This window comes from Pseudophryne corroboree, chromosome 11 (assembly GCF_028390025.1).
Source record: "Pseudophryne corroboree isolate aPseCor3 chromosome 11, aPseCor3.hap2, whole genome shotgun sequence".
NCBI lineage: Eukaryota > Metazoa > Chordata > Amphibia > Anura > Myobatrachidae > Pseudophryne > Pseudophryne corroboree.
In genome coordinates this window covers 299572488-299589596 of record NC_086454.1, presented here as the reverse complement: position 1 = coordinate 299589596, position 17109 = coordinate 299572488, and the positions used below count along the sequence as shown (strand labels likewise).

General features: G+C 42.5%; 1 protein-coding gene across 2 annotated transcripts in view; it reads left to right on the top strand.

Moving 5' to 3' along the window:
- LOC134969515 (copine-7-like) overlaps positions 1-17109 on the top strand; it is a 600833-nt gene that overhangs the window by 377125 nt on the left and 206599 nt on the right. The gene's annotated exons all lie outside the window — the stretch shown is intronic.

The following is a 17109-nucleotide window of genomic DNA, read 5'->3' as shown; positions in this document are numbered from 1 at the left end:
CCAGGTTCAGTGGCTGCGGCTTGCACACACGGCAGCACCGAGGACGGAGGCAGGAGCGGGAGGGAGGGCGGGCCCTACACACACAGCAAGCACAGCAGGAGGGGGGGGCGACACGCCAGATTGTGACTCCGCCCAGCATTGTGACTCCGCCCAGCATTGTGACTCCGCCCAGCATTACCAAATGAGTCACAAAGTCACAGATCTGGGCAAATATATATATACTAAATATATGGAAAAAATGGATCACACCTACTCTCTCAATTCTCAGGGACTTCTCCCAGATACCTGGGAGAGTAGACCAGCGCATCACAGATGATAGGACACACTCAATAGTGTAATAGTGCAGCACAGATGATAGGGCATACTCCGTAGTGTAATAGTGCAGCACAGATGATAGGACATACTCCATTGTGTAATAGTGCCTCACAGATGATAGGACATACTCCATAGTGTAATAGTGCGGCACAGATGATAGGTCATACTCCATAGTGTAATAGTGTAGCACAGATGATAGGACACACTCAATAGTGTAATAGTGCAGCACAGATGATAGGACACACTTCGTAGTGCAATAGTGTGTCACCGATGATAGGACATACTCCATGGTGTAATATTGCGGCACAGATGATAGGACACACTCCATAGTGTTATAGTGTAGCACAGATGATAGAGCATACTCCATAGTGTAATAGTGCAGCACAGATGATAGGACATACTCCATAGTGTAACAGTGCAGCACAGATGATAGGACATACTCCATAGTGTATTAGTGCAGCACAGATGATAGGACATACTCCATAGTGTAATGGTGCAGCACAGATGATAGGACATACTCCATAGTGTAATAGGTTGGTACAGATGATTGGGCGTACTCCATAGTGTAATAGTGCAGCACAGATGATAGGGTATACTCCATAGTGTAATAGTGCAGCACAGATGATAGGACATACTCCATAGTGTAATAGTGCAGCTCAGATGATAGGACATACTCCATAGTGTAATAGTGCAGCACAGATGAAAGTACACACTTCGTAGTGCAATAGTGTGTCACCGATGATAGGACATACTCCATGGTGTAATATTGCGGCACAGATGATAGGACATACTCCATAGTGTAATAGTGCAGCACAGATGATAGGACATACCCCATAGTGTAATAGTGCGGCACAGATGATAGGACACACTCCATAGTGTTATAGTGCAGCACAGATGATAGAACACACTCCATAGTGCAATAGTGTGTCACCGATGATAAGACACACTCCATAGTGTAATGGTGCAGCACAGATGATAGAACATACTCCATAGTGTAATAGTGCGGCACAGATGATAGGACATACTCCATAGTGTAATAGTGCAGCACAGATGATAGGGCATACTCCATAGTGTAATAGTGCAGCACAGATGATAGGGCATACTCCGTAGTGTAATAGTGCAGCACAGATGAAAGTACACACTTCGTAGTGCAATAGTGTGTCACCGATGATAGGACATACTCCATGGTGTAATATTGCGGCACAGATGATAGGACACACTCCATAGTGTTATAGTGTAGCACAGATGATAGAGCATACTCCATAGTGTAATAGTGCAGCACAGATGATAGGACATACTCCATAGTGTAACAGTGCAGCACAGATGATAGGACATACTCCATAGTGCAATAGTGTGTCACCGATGATAAGACACACTCCATAGTGTAATGGTGCAGCACAGATGATAGAAAATACTCCATAGTGTAATAGTGCGGCACAGATGATAGGACATACTCCATAGTGTAATAGTGTGTCACCGATGATAGGACACACTCCATAGTGTAATAGTTTGGTACAGATGATTGGGCGTACTCCATAGTGTAATAGTGCAGCACAGATGATAGGGTATACTCCATAGTGTAATAGTGCAGCACAGATGATAGGACATACTCCATAGTGTAATAGTGCAGCTAAGATGATAGGACATACTCCATAGTGTAATAGTGCAGCACAGATGAAAGTACACACTTCGTAGTGCAATAGTGTGTCACCGATGATAGGACATACTCCATGGTGTAATATTGCGGCACAGATGATAGGACATACTCCATAGTGTAATAGTGCAGCACAGATGATAGGACATACCCCATAGTGTAATAGTGCGGCACAGATGATAGGACACACTCCATAGTGTTATAGTGCAGCACAGATGATAGAACACACTCCATAGTGCAATAGTGTGTCACCGATGATAAGACACACTCCATAGTGTAATGGTGCAGCACAGATGATAGAACATACTCCATAGTGTAATAGTGCGGCACAGATGATAGGACATACTCCATAGTGTAATAGTGCAGCACAGATGATAGGGCATACTCCATAGTGTAATAGTGCAGCACAGATGATAGGGCATACTCCGTAGTGTAATAGTGCAGCACAGATGAAAGTACACACTTCGTAGTGCAATAGTGTGTCACCGATGATAGGACATACTCCATGGTGTAATATTGCGGCACAGATGATAGGACACACTCCATAGTGTTATAGTGTAGCACAGATGATAGAGCATACTCCATAGTGTAATAGTGCAGCACAGATGATAGGACATACTCCATAGTGTAACAGTGCAGCACAGATGATAGGACATACTCCATAGTGCAATAGTGTGTCACCGATGATAAGACACACTCCATAGTGTAATGGTGCAGCACAGATGATAGAAAATACTCCATAGTGTAATAGTGCGGCACAGATGATAGGACATACTCCATAGTGTAATAGTGTGTCACCGATGATAGGACACACTCCATAGTGTAATAGTTTGGTACAGATGATTGGGCGTACTCCATAGTGTAATAGTGCAGCACAGATGATAGGGTATACTCCATAGTGTAATAGTGCAGCACAGATGATAGGACATACTCCATAGTGTAATAGTGCAGCTAAGATGATAGGACATACTCCATAGTGTAATAGTGCGGCACAGATGATAGGACACACTCCATAGTGTTATAGTGCCGCACAGATGATAGGACACACTCCATAGTGCAATAGTGTGTCACCGATGATAAGACACACTCCATAGTGTAATGGTGCAGCACAGATGATAGAACATACTCCATAGTGTAATAGTGCGGCACAGATGATAGGACATACTCCATAGTGTAATAGTGCAGCACAGATGATAGGGCATACTCCATAGTGTAATAGTGCAGCACAGATGATAGGACATACTCCATAGTGTAATAGTGTTGCACAGATGATATGGCATACTCCATAGTGTAATAGTGCAGCACAGATGATAGGGCACACTCCATAGTGTAATAGTGCGGCACAGATGATAGGACACACTCCATAGTGCAATAGTGTGTCACTGATGATAAGACACACTCCATAGTGTAATGGTGCAGCACAGATGATAGAACATACTCCATGGTGTAATAGTGCGGCACAGATGATAGGGCATATACCATAGTGTAATAGTGCAGCACAGATGATAGGACATACTCCATAGTGTAATAGTGCGGCACAGATGATAGGACACACTCCATAGTGTTATAGTGCAGCACAGATGATAGGACACACTCCATAGTGCAATAGTGTGTCACCGATGATAAGACACACTCCATAGTGTAATGGTGCAGCACAGATGATAGAACATACTCCATGGTGTAATATTGCGGCACAGATGATAGGGCATACTCCATAGTGTAATAGTGCAGCACAGATGATAGGACATACTCCATAGTGTAATAGTGCGGCACAGATGATAGGACACACTCCATAGTGTTATAGTGCAGCACAGATGATAGGACACACTCCATAGTGCAATAGTGTGTCACCGATGATAAGACACACTCCATAGTGTAATGGTGCAGCACAGATGATAGAACATACTCCATAGTGTAATAGTGTAGCACAGATGATAGGTCATACTCCATAGTGTATTAGTGCGGCACAGATAATAGAACACACTCCATAGTGTAATAGTGTGGCATAGATGATAGGACACACTCCATAGCATAATAGTGTGGCACAGATGATAGGACATACTCCATAGTGTAATAGTGCGGCACAGATGATAGGACATACTCCATAGTGTAATAGTGCAGCGCAGATGACAGGACATACTCCATAGTGTAATAGTGTGTCACAGATGACAGGACATACTCCATAGTGTAAAAGTGTGGCACAGATGATAGAACACACTCCATAGTGTAATAGTGCGGCACAGATGATAGGACACACTCCATAGTGTAATAGTGCGGCACAGATGATAGGACATACTCCATAGTGTAATAGTGCGGCACAGATGATAGGACATACTCCATAGTGTAATAGTGCGGCACAGATGATAGGACATACTCCATTGTGTAATAGTGCAGCACAGATGATAGGGCATACTCCATAGTGTAATAGTGTGGCACAGATGATAGGACACACTCCATAGTGTAATAGTGCGGCACAGATGATAGGACATACTCCATAGTGTAATAGTGCGGCACAGATGATAGGACATACTCCATAGTGTAATAGTGCGGCACAGATGATAGGGCATACTCCATAGTGTAATAGTGTGGCACAGATGATAGGGCACACTCCATAGTGTAATAGTGCAGCACAGCTGATAGGACACAATCCATAGTGTAATAGTGTAGCACAGATGATAGGGCATACTCCATAGTGTAATAGTGCAGCACAGATGATAGGGCATACTCCATAGTGTAATAGTGTAGCACAGATGATAGGGCACACTCCATAGTGTAATAGTGCAGCACAGATGATAGGACATAATCCATATTGTAATAGCGTAGCACAGATGATAGGGCATACTCCATAGCGTAATAGTGTAGCACAGATGATAGGGCACACTCCATAGTGAAATAGTGCAGCACAGATGATAGGGCACACTCCATAGTGTAATAGTGTGGCACAGATGATAGGACATACTCCATAGTGTAATAGTGCAGCACAGATGATAGGGCATACTCCATAGCGTAATAGTGTGGCACAGATGATAGGACATACTCCATTGTGTAATAGTGCGGCACAGATGATAGGACATACTCCATAGTGTAATAGTGCAGCGCAGATGACAGGACATACTCCATAGTGTAATAGTGTGTCACAGATGACAGGACATACTCCATAGTGTAATAGTGTAGCACAGATGATAGGGCACACTCCATAGTGTAATAGTGCAGCACAGATGATAGGACACAATCCATAGTGTAATAGTGTAGCACAGATGATAGGGCATACTCCATAGTGTAATAGTGCAGCACAGATGATAGGGCATACTCCATAGTGTAATAGTGTAGCACAGATGATAGGGCACACTCCATAGTGTAATAGTGCAGCACAGATGATAGGACATAATCCATATTGTAATAGCGTAGCACAGATGATAGGGCATACTCCATAGTGTAATAGTGTAGCACAGATGATAGGGCACACTCCATAGTGAAATAGTGCAGCACAGATGATAGGGCACACTCCATAGTGTAATAGTGTGGCACAGATGATAGGACATACTCCATAGTGTAATAGTGCAGCACAGATGATAGGGCATACTCCATAGTGTAATAGTGTAGCACAGATGATAGGGCACACTCCATAGTGAAATAGTGCAGCACAGATAATAGAACACACTCCATAGTGTAATAGTGTGGCATAGATGATAGGACACACTCCATAGCGTAATAGTGTGGCACAGATGATAGGACATACTCCATTGTGTAATAGTGCGGCACAGATGATAGGACATACTCCATAGTGCAATAGTGCAGAGCAGATGACAGGACATACTCCATAGTGTAATAGTGTGTCACAGATGACAGGACATACTCCATAGTGTAAAAGTGTGGCACAGATGATAGAACACACTCCATAGTGTAATAGTGCGGCACAGATGATAGGACACACTCCATAGTGTAATAGTGCGGCACAGATGATAGGACACACTCCATAGTGTAATAGTGCGGCACAGATGATAGGACATACTCCATAGTGTAATAGTGCGGCACAGATGATAGGACATACTCCATAGTGTAATAGTGCGGCACAGATGATAGGACACACTCCATAGTGTAATAGTGCGGCACAGATGATAGGACATACTCCATAGTGTAATAGTGCGGCACAGATGTTAGGACACACTCCATAGTGTAATAGTGTGGCACAGATGATAGGACATACTCCATAGTGTAATAGTGTAGCACAGATGATAGGACATACTCCACAGTGTAATAGTGCAGAACAGATGATAGGACATACTCCATAGTGTAATAGTGTGGCACAGATGATAGGACATACTCCATAGTGTAATAGTGTAGCACAGATGATAGGACATACTCCACAGTGTAATAGTGTGGCACAGATGATAGGGCATACTCCATAGTGTAATAGTGTGGCACAGATGATAGGACATACTCCATAGTGTAATAGTGCGGCACAGATGATAGGACACACTCCATAGTGTTATAGTGCAGCACAGATGATAGGACACACTCCATAGTGCAATAGTGTGTCACCGATGATAAGACACACTCCATAGTGTAATGGTGCAGCACAGATGATAGAACATACTCCATGGTGTAATATTGCGGCACAGATGATAGGGCATACTCCATAGTGTAATAGTGCAGCACAGATGATAGGACATACTCCATAGTGTAATAGTGCGGCACAGATGATAGGACACACTCCATAGTGTTATAGTGCAGCACAGATGATAGGACACACTCCATAGTGCAATAGTGTGTCACCGATGATAAGACACACTCCATAGTGTAATGGTGCAGCACAGATGATAGAACATACTCCATAGTGTAATAGTGTAGCACAGATGATAGGTCATACTCCATAGTGTATTAGTGCGGCACAGATAATAGAACACACTCCATAGTGTAATAGTGTGGCATAGATGATAGGACACACTCCATAGCATAATAGTGTGGCACAGATGATAGGACATACTCCATAGTGTAATAGTGCGGCACAGATGATAGGACATACTCCATAGTGTAATAGTGCAGCGCAGATGACAGGACATACTCCATAGTGTAATAGTGTGTCACAGATGACAGGACATACTCCATAGTGTAAAAGTGTGGAACAGATGATAGGGCACACTCCATAGTGTAATAGTGTGGCACAGATGATAGGACACACTCCATAGTGTATTAGTGCAGCACAGGTGATAGGACACACTCCATAGTGTAATAGTGCAGCACAGATGATAGGGCATACTCCATAGTGTAATAGTGCGGCACAGATGATAGGACATACTCCATAGTGTAATAGTGCAGCACAGATGTTAGGACACACTCCATAGTGTAATAGTGCGGCACAGATGATAGGACACACTCCATAGTGTAATAGTGCGGCACAGATGATAGGACACACTCCATAGTGTAATAGTGCGGCACAGATGATAGGACACACTCCATAGTGTAATAGTGCGGCACAGATGATAGGACATACTCCATAGTGTAATAGTGCAGCACAGATGATAGGACATACTCCATAGTGTAATAGTGCGGCACAGATGTTAGGACACACTCCATAGTGCAATTGTGCGGCACAGATGATAGGACATACTCCATAGTGTAATAGTGCGGCACAGATGTTAGGACACACTCCATAGTGTAATAGTGCGGCACAGATGATAGGACATACTCCATAGTGTAATAGTGCGGCACAGATGATAGGACATACTCCATAGTGTAATAGTGCGGTACAGATGATAGTGCATACTCCATAGTGTATTAGTGCAGCACAGATGATAGGACACACTCCATAGTGTAATAGTGTGGCACAGATGTTAGGACACACTCCATAGTGTAATAGTGCGGCACAGATGATAGGACATACTCCATAGTGTAATAGTGCGGTACAGATGATAGTGCATACTCCATAGTGTATTAGTGCAGCACAGATGATAGGACACACTCCATAGTGTAATATTGCGGCACAGATGTTAGGACACACTCCATAGTGTAATAGTGTGTCACAGATGATAGGACATACTCCATAGTGTAATAGTGCGGCACAGATGATAGGACATACTCCATAGTGTAATAGTGCAGAACAGATGATAGGACATACTCCATAGTGTAATAGTGCAGAACAGATGATAGGACATACTCCATAGTGTATTAGTGCAGCACAGATGATAGGACACACTCCATAGTGTAATATTGCGGCACAGATGTTAGGACACACTCCATAGTGTAATAGTGTGTCACAGATGATAGGACACACTCCATAGTGTAATAGTGCGGCACAGATGATAGGACATACTCCGTTGTGTAATAGTGCAGAACAGATGATAGGACATACTCCATAGTGTAATAGTGCAGAACAGATGATAGGACATACTCCATAGTGTATTAGTGCAGCACAGATGTTAGGACACACTCCATAGTGTAATATTGCGGCACAGATGTTAGGACACACTCCATAGTGTAATATTGCGGCACAGATGTTAGGACACACTCCATAGTGTAATAGTGCAGCACAGATGTTAGGACACACTCCATAGTGTAATATTGCGGCACAGATGTTAGGACACACTCCATAGTGTAATATTGCGGCACAGATGTTAGGACACACTCCATAGTGTAATAGTGCGGCATAGATGATAGGACATACTCTATAGTGTAATAGTGCAGCACAGATGATAGGACACACTCCATAGTGTAATAGTGTGGCACAGATGATAGGACATACTCCATAGTGTAATAGTGTAGCACAGATGATAGGACACACTCCATAGTGTAATAGTGCGGCACAGATGATAGGGCATACTCCATAGTGTAATAGTGCGGCACAGATGTTAGGACACACTCCATAGTGTAATAGTGCGGCACAGATGATAGGACATACTCCATAGTGTAATAGTGCGGCACAGATGATAGGGCATACTCCATAGTGTAATAGTGCAGAACAGATGATAGGACATACTCCATAGTGTATTAGTGCAGCACAGATGTTAGGACACACTCCATAGTGTAATATTGCGGCACAGATGTTAGGACACACTCCATAGTGTAATATTGCGGCACAGATGTTAGGACACACTCCATAGTGTAATAGTGCGGCACAGATGATAGGACATACTCCATAGTGTAATAGTGCAGAACAGATGATAGGACATAGTCCATAGTGTAATAGTGTAGCACAGATGTTAGGACACACTCCATAGTGTAATATTGCGGCACAGATGTTAGGACACACTCCATAGTGTAATAGTGCGGCACAGATGATAGGACATACTCCATAGTGTAATAGTGCGGCACAGATGATAGGACATACTCCATAGTGTAATAGTGCGGCACAGATGATAGGACATACTCCATAGTGTAATAGTGCGGTACAGATGATAGGACATACTCCATAGTGTAATAGTGCGGTACAGATGATAGGACATACTCTATAGTGTAATAGTGCAGCACAGATGTTAGGACACACTCCATAGTGTAATAGTGCGGCACAGATGATAGGACATACTCCATAGTGTAATAGTGCGGCACAGATGATAGGACATACTCCATAGTGTAATAGTGCGGTACAGATGATAGTGCATACTCCATAGTGTATTAGTGCAGCACAGATGATAGGACACACTCCATAGTGTAATAGTGCGGCACAGATGTTAGGACACACTCCATAGTGTAATAGTGCGGCACAGATGATAGGACATACTCCATAGTGTAATAGTGCGGTACAGATGATAGTGCATACTCCATAGTGTATTAGTGCAGCACAGATGATAGGACACACTCCATAGTGTAATATTGCGGCACAGATGTTAGGACACACTCCGTAGTGTAATAGTGTGTCACAGATGATAGGACATACTCCATAGTGTAATAGTGCGGCACAGATGATAGGGCATACTCCATAGTGTAATAGTGCGGCACAGATGTTAGGACACACTCCATAGTGTAATAGTGCGGCACAGATGATAGGACATACTCCATAGTGTAATAGTGCAGAACAGATGATAGGACATACTCCATAGTGTAATAGTGCAGAACAGATGATAGGTCATACTCCATAGTGTAATAGTGCAGCACAGATGATAGGACATACTCCATAGTGTATTAGTGCAGCACAGATGTTAGGACACACTCCATAGTGTAATATTGCGGCACAGATGTTAGGACACACTCCATAGTGTAATATTGCGGCACAGATGTTAGGACACACTCCATAGTGTAATAGTGCGGCACAGATGATAGGACATACTCTATAGTATAATAGTGCAGCACAGATGATAGGACATACTCCATAGTGTAATAGTGCAGCACAGATGATAGGACATACTCCATAGTGTAATAGTGCAGCACAGATGTTAGGACACACTCCATAGTGTAATATTGCGGCACAGATGTTAGGACACACTCCATAGTGTAATATTGCGGCACAGATGTTAGGACATACTCCATAGTGTAATAGTGCAGCACAGATAATAGGACATACTCCATAGTGTAATAGTGCGGCACAGATGATAGGACATACTCCATAGTGTAATAGTGCAGCACAGATGATAGGACACACTCCATAGTGTAATAGTGCGGCACAGATGATAGGACATTCTCCATAGTGTAATAGTGTCGCACAGATGTAGGTCATACTCCATAGTGTAATAGTGTAGCACAGATGATAGGACATACTCCATAGTGTAATAGTGCGGCACAGATGATAGGACATACTCCATAGTGTAATAGTGCAGCACAGATGATAGGGTATACTCCATAGTGTAATAGTGCGGCACAGATGATAGGGTATACTCCATAGTGTAATAGTGCGGCACAGATGATAGGTCATACTCCATAGTGTAATAGTGTGGCACAGATGTTAGGACACACTCCATAGTGTAATAGTGCGGCACAGATGATAGGACATACTCCATAGTGTAATAGTGCAGAACAGATGATAGGACATACTCCATAGTGTAATAGTGTAGCACAGATGATAGGTCATACTCCATAGTGTAATAGTGCGGCACAGATGATAGGACATACTCCATAATGTAATAGTGCGGCACAGATGATAGGACATACTCCATAGTGTAATAGTGCAGCACAGATGATAGGGTATACTCCATAGTGTAATAGTGCGGCACAGATGATAGGACATACTCCATAGTGTAATAGTGCAGAACAGATGATAGGACATTCTCCATAGTGTAATAGTGTAGCACAGATGTAGGTCATACTCCATAGTGTAATAGTGCGGCACAGATGATAGGACATACTCCATAGTGTAATAGTGCAGAACAGATGATAGGACATTCTCCATAGTGTAATAGTGTAGCACAGATGTAGGTCATACTCCATAGTGTAATAGTGTAGCACAGATGATAGGACATACTCCATAGTGTAATAGTGCGGCACAGATGATAGGACATACTCCATAGTGTAATAGTGCAGCACAGATGATAGGGTATACTCCATAGTGTAATAGTGCGGCACAGATGATAGGGTATACTCCATAGTGTAATAGTGCGGCACAGATGATAGGTCATACTCCATAGTGTAATAGTGTGGCACAGATGTTAGGACACACTCCATAGTGTAATAGTGCGGCACAGATGATAGGACATACTCCATAGTGTAATAGTGCAGAACAGATGATAGGACATACTCCATAGTGTAATAGTGCAGAACAGATGATAGGACATACTCCATAGTGTAATAGTGTAGCACAGATGATAGGTCATACTCCATAGTGTAATAGTGCGGCACAGATGATAGGACATACTCCATAGTGTAATAGTGCATCACAGATGATAGTTCACACTTCATAGTGTAATATTGTGTCACAGATTATAGGACATACTCCATAGTGTAATAGTGCAGCACAGATGATAGGGCACACTCCATAGTGTAATAGTGCGGCACAGATGATAGGGCACACTCCATAGTGTAATAGTGTAGCACAGATGATAGGTCATACTCCATAGTGTAATAGTGCGGCACAGATGAGAGGACATACTCCATAGTGTAATAGTGCGGCACAGATGATAGGACACACTCCATAGTGTAATAGTGCGGCACAGATGATAGGACATACTCCATAGTGTAATAGTGTAGCACAGATGATAGGACATACTCCATAGTGTAATAGTGCAGCACAAATGATAGGACATACTCCATAGTGTAATAGTGCAGAACAGATGATAGGACACACTCCATAGTGTAATAGTGCATCACAGATGATAGTTCACACTTCATAGTGTAATATTGTGTCACAGATTAAAGGACATACTCCATAGTGTAATAGTGTAGCACAGATGATAGGACACACTACATAGTGTAATAGTGCATCACAGATGATAGTTTACACTTCATAGTGTAATATTGTGTCACAGATTAAAGGACATACTCCTTAGTGTAATAGTGCAGCACAGATGATAGGGCACACTCCATAGTGTAATAGTGCGGCACAGATGATAGGGCACACTCCATAGTGTAATAGTGTAGCACAGATGATAGGTCATACTCCATAGTGTAATAGTGCGGCACAGATGAGAGGACATACTCCATAGTGTAATAGTGCGGCACAGATGATAGGACACACTCCATAGTGTAATAGTGCAGCACAGATGATAGGACATACTCCATAGTGTAATAGTGTAGCACAGATGATAGGGCATACTCCATAGTGTAATAGTGCAGCACAGATGATAGGGCACACTCCATAGTGTAATAGTGCAGAACAGATGATAGGACATACACCATAGTGTAATAGTGCAGAACAGATGATAGGACATACTCCATAGTGTAATAGTGCAGAACAGATGATAGGACATACTCCATAGTGTAATAGTGCGGCACAGATGATAGGACATACTCCATAGTGTAATAGTGTAGCACAGATGATAGGGCATACTCCATAGTGTAATAGTGCAGCACAGATGATAGGGCACACTCCATAGTGTAATAGTGCAGAACAGATGATAGGACATACACCATAGTGTAATAGTGCAGAACAGATGATAGGACATACTCCATAGTGTAATAGTGCAGAACAGATGATAGGACATACTCCATAGTGTAATAGTGCGGCACAGATGATAGGACATACTCCATAGTGTAATAGTGTAGCACAGATGATAGGGCATACTCCATAGTGTAATAGTGCAGCACAGATGATAGGGCACACTCCATAGTGTAATAGTGCAGAACAGATGATAGGACATACACCATAGTGTAATAGTGCAGAACAGATGATAGGACATACTCCATAGTTTAATAGTGCAGAACAGATGATAGGACATACTCCATAGTGTAATAGTGCAGAACAGATGATAGGACATACTCCATAGTGTATTAGTGCAGCACAGATGTTAGGACACACTCCATAGTGTAATATTGCGGCACAGATGTTAGGACACACTCCATAGTGTAATATTGCGGCACAGATGTTAGGACACACTCCATAGTGTAATAGTGCGGCACAGATGATAGGACATACTCCATAGTGTAATAGTGCAGAACAGATGATAGGACATAGTCCATAGTGTAATAGTGTAGCACAGATGTTAGGACACACTCCATAGTGTAATATTGCGGCACAGATGTTAGGACACACTCCATAGTGTAATAGTGCGGCACAGATGATAGGACATACTCCATAGTGTAATAGTGCGGCACAGATGATAGGACATACTCCATAGTGTAATAGTGCGGCACAGATGATAGGACATACTCCATAGTGTAATAGTGCGGTACAGATGATAGGACATACTCCATAGTGTAATAGTGCGGTACAGATGATAGGACATACTCTATAGTGTAATAGTGCAGCACAGATGTTAGGACACACTCCATAGTGTAATAGTGCGGCACAGATGATAGGACATACTCCATAGTGTAATAGTGCGGCACAGATGATAGGACATACTCCATAGTGTAATAGTGCGGTACAGATGATAGTGCATACTCCATAGTGTATTAGTGCAGCACAGATGATAGGACACACTCCATAGTGTAATAGTGCGGCACAGATGTTAGGACACACTCCATAGTGTAATAGTGCGGCACAGATGATAGGACATACTCCATAGTGTAATAGTGCGGTACAGATGATAGTGCATACTCCATAGTGTATTAGTGCAGCACAGATGATAGGACACACTCCATAGTGTAATATTGCGGCACAGATGTTAGGACACACTCCGTAGTGTAATAGTGTGTCACAGATGATAGGACATACTCCATAGTGTATTAGTGCAGCACAGATGTTAGGACACACTCCATAGTGTAATATTGCGGCACAGATGTTAGGACACACTCCATAGTGTAATATTGCGGCACAGATGTTAGGACACACTCCATAGTGTAATAGTGCGGCACAGATGATAGGACATACTCCATAGTGTAATAGTGCAGAACAGATGATAGGACATAGTCCATAGTGTAATAGTGTAGCACAGATGTTAGGACACACTCCATAGTGTAATATTGCGGCACAGATGTTAGGACACACTCCATAGTGTAATAGTGCGGCACAGATGATAGGACATACTCCATAGTGTAATAGTGCGGCACAGATGATAGGACATACTCCATAGTGTAATAGTGCGGCACAGATGATAGGACATACTCCATAGTGTAATAGTGCGGTACAGATGATAGGACATACTCCATAGTGTAATAGTGCGGTACAGATGATAGGACATACTCTATAGTGTAATAGTGCAGCACAGATGTTAGGACACACTCCATAGTGTAATAGTGCGGCACAGATGATAGGACATACTCCATAGTGTAATAGTGCGGCACAGATGATAGGACATACTCCATAGTGTAATAGTGCGGTACAGATGATAGTGCATACTCCATAGTGTATTAGTGCAGCACAGATGATAGGACACACTCCATAGTGTAATAGTGCGGCACAGATGTTAGGACACACTCCATAGTGTAATAGTGCGGCACAGATGATAGGACATACTCCATAGTGTAATAGTGCGGTACAGATGATAGTGCATACTCCATAGTGTATTAGTGCAGCACAGATGATAGGACACACTCCATAGTGTAATATTGCGGCACAGATGTTAGGACACACTCCGTAGTGTAATAGTGTGTCACAGATGATAGGACATACTCCATAGTGTAATAGTGCGGCACAGATGATAGGGCATACTCCATAGTGTAATAGTGCGGCACAGATGTTAGGACACACTCCATAGTGTAATAGTGCGGCACAGATGATAGGACATACTCCATAGTGTAATAGTGCAGAACAGATGATAGGACATACTCCATAGTGTAATAGTGCAGAACAGATGATAGGTCATACTCCATAGTGTAATAGTGCAGCACAGATGATAGGACATACTCCATAGTGTATTAGTGCAGCACAGATGTTAGGACACACTCCATAGTGTAATATTGCGGCACAGATGTTAGGACACACTCCATAGTGTAATATTGCGGCACAGATGTTAGGACACACTCCATAGTGTAATAGTGCGGCACAGATGATAGGACATACTCTATAGTATAATAGTGCAGCACAGATGATAGGACATACTCCATAGTGTAATAGTGCAGCACAGATGATAGGACATACTCCATAGTGTAATAGTGCAGCACAGATGTTAGGACACACTCCATAGTGTAATATTGCGGCACAGATGTTAGGACACACTCCATAGTGTAATATTGCGGCACAGATGTTAGGACATACTCCATAGTGTAATAGTGCAGCACAGATAATAGGACATACTCCATAGTGTAATAGTGCGGCACAGATGATAGGACATACTCCATAGTGTAATAGTGCAGCACAGATGATAGGACACACTCCATAGTGTAATAGTGCGGCACAGATGATAGGACATTCTCCATAGTGTAATAGTGTAGCACAGATGTAGGTCATACTCCATAGTGTAATAGTGTAGCACAGATGATAGGACATACTCCATAGTGTAATAGTGCGGCACAGATGATAGGACATACTCCATAGTGTAATAGTGCAGCACAGATGATAGGGTATACTCCATAGTGTAATAGTGCGGCACAGATGATAGGGTATACTCCATAGTGTAATAGTGCGGCACAGATGATAGGTCATACTCCATAGTGTAATAGTGTGGCACAGATGTTAGGACACACTCCATAGTGTAATAGTGCGGCACAGATGATAGGACATACTCCATAGTGTAATAGTGCAGAACAGATGATAGGACATACTCCATAGTGTAATAGTGTAGCACAGATGATAGGTCATACTCCATAGTGTAATAGTGCGGCACAGATGATAGGACATACTCCATAATGTAATAGTGCGGCACAGATGATAGGACATACTCCATAGTGTAATAGTGCAGCACAGATGATAGGGTATACTCCATAGTGTAATAGTGCGGCACAGATGATAGGACATACTCCATAGTGTAATAGTGCAGAACAGATGATAGGACATTCTCCATAGTGTAATAGTGTAGCACAGATGTAGGTCATACTCCATAGTGTAATAGTGCGGCACAGATGATAGGACATACTCCATAGTGTAATAGTGCAGAACAGATGATAGGACATTCTCCATAGTGTAATAGTGTAGCACAGATGTAGGTCATACTCCATAGTGTAATAGTGTAGCACAGATGATAGGACATACTCCATAGTGTAATAGTGCGGCACAGATGATAGGACATACTCCATAGTGTAATAGTGCAGCACAGATGATAGGGTATACTCCATAGTGTAATAGTGCGGCACAGATGATAGGGTATACTCCATAGTGTAATAGTGCGGCACAGATGATAGGTCATACTCCATAGTGTAATAGTGTGGCACAGATGTTAGGACACACTCCATAGTGTAATAGTGCGGCACAGATGATAGGACATACTCCATAGTGTAATAGTGCAGAACAGATGATAGGACATACTCCATAGTGTAATAGTGCAGAACAGATGATAGGACATACTCCATAGTGTAATAGTGTAGCACAGATGATAGGTCATACTCCATAGTGTAATAGTGCGGCACAGATGATAGGACATACTCCATAGTGTAATAGTGCATCACAGATGATAGTTCACACTTCATAGTGTAATATTGTGTCACAGATTATAGGACATACTCCATAGTGTAATAGTGCA